This window comes from Pempheris klunzingeri, chromosome 14, assembly GCF_042242105.1.
Source record: "Pempheris klunzingeri isolate RE-2024b chromosome 14, fPemKlu1.hap1, whole genome shotgun sequence".
In the NCBI taxonomy this organism is placed as follows: domain Eukaryota; kingdom Metazoa; phylum Chordata; class Actinopteri; order Acropomatiformes; family Pempheridae; genus Pempheris; species Pempheris klunzingeri.
The window spans coordinates 779,306-781,308 of record NC_092025.1 but is presented as its reverse complement, the minus strand read 5'-3'; positions in this window follow the sequence as shown (position 1 = coordinate 781,308).

Genomic DNA, 2,003 nt, shown 5'->3' with positions numbered 1-2,003 from the left:
GTCAAGCCTTATCGTGTCCACTGACACTCTTCCTGCATGCTAGGCAGAGACAGAATCCACGTAGCGTGACACAAACACACAGGGTGTATGCACAAGTTAGCTTGTTTGCTTACTCTCGTGTCACCATTGGCAGACATTAAGCCTTCTTATGTTTTATCATCACTTGTGTGGGGGCACCATGAGAAACATTTTGGGTTTCTCACCCTGCTCGCTCTCTCCTTTCATACACCGCCAGGTGCTTTGCATTTCTAATCCTCATTCTCAGAGGAAAGGGAGGAAGTGGCAAACATACAGTCATAAGAGAAGCGGATCACTCACTTTCAGTATGATGAAGTTGAAATCTTAAGAGTATTGTTTATAACGTTTCTTATCTGAAAAATGTTTATCTCACCAGTGTGCAGTACTTTCTAATCTCCAGAGATTATCCAATGGAACATTTTATTTTGGAATCATGTTTAAAATCCAAATCTAAATCTGGTTAAAGCCTATTCACAGAGGCACATGAATGTACATTGGAAATGGCTGCAAAATGGCCATGCCTAGAATTTGGACTGCAAAAGAATCTAAACAAGCTAAAGAATGACCTAAATGTTCTGCTAAACACAATGTAATTTGTGCCAATTGGAACAAAGTGCTATTTTTGAATGGAGCCTGGGAAATAATTGATTCTGTGTGGAGACGGTCTACAGCCATGTAGCAGCTCTGTGAAGCCATGTGAGGTGTGTGTGCGGTTTCACAGAGGTGGGCGTGAACATTATTTTTTTATACAGTTCATGATGTAGACGGGCTCAACTCTGACAACACTTTAGGTGATTTAAAGCCTCAGATGGTGTGCTGATCCATTTGTAGATTGTTATATGTTTAAGTGTATACTTACAGTGTACTTTAATAGAGGTGATCCTGTGATGTACGAGGAAGCAGCTCTCTACCTGGTCAGAATGACCATGTGGGAAATAAATGAAGAGTAAAAGAAGAGCAGACTCCAGTTCTGTTCTGGATTAATGTGAAACTTGTCTTTCTCTGTACCTTGATGCGACACTGCGTGCTGCTAGAACATTCTTTAAAGACAAGTTCTGTAACATTGGAAAAATGTGTATCCAACCACAAAAATCCCACCCCCTCCCCTCAGGCCTCCCTCCGAGGCCACTCCCCGACAATGCATGTTCACTCATTGACGGAGTACTGAGTCCATGATGGTTATGAGAAGACAGGCAGCCACCCCCACGGCTCCAGGGCCGGGTCTCCGCAGACAGACAGCCTGTCTCACCTCTTCAGTCTGACAAAATAACAACTCTAAATGTTACGATCACATTAATACAAACAGCCGATAGCCGTCACAACTGGAGCGCTACGTTCTCTCTTTAACTTCTGCCTTGTGGAAGAGTCCAGTCATGCACACTGAGTGCAGAGGCAGAGTGAGTGCAGGACGGCTGTCCAATCATTCACTACAGACTGATGGCTTCTTACAGGCCTCTGGCAGCCATGCATACCACACTTTATTCTTTTTTCTGTCTGTCAAACCATTTGTTTTATTGATTGCTGTCGGGCTGCTTCAACAAACATGACAAACAAAGCTTCTAAAAGAGTTGCATACCCTGCCTTTTAATGACGCAAGAAACAGAACCATGGGGATCATCCCCTGAATGTTACCTGTGTGCTGGGACGCCGTCTAAGTGGAGTCAGACTGGCAGGTTTTCCATAACTGTCAAAACAGGATTTTTAATTTGTGAAGACGAAGTGATGGGTACGGCAATAACAGCGGTGGGAAGTGCAGTGAAGTGGAAGAGAAGGAACATCAAGCGATTACAAAAGGCAGGTCAGCACTGAGACAATGGAGTCAGTTTTATCACCAGCAAACCTGCACAGAACAAAACAATGGCAGCAGTAGAACCAGCAGTAGAAATAGTCCTGCTGAGTACTGAACCATCTGAATACAATCCAGTCATGACAGTAACTGTCAATTCCAACCCATTTCAGCCGCACATGAGAAGCAGATTACACAG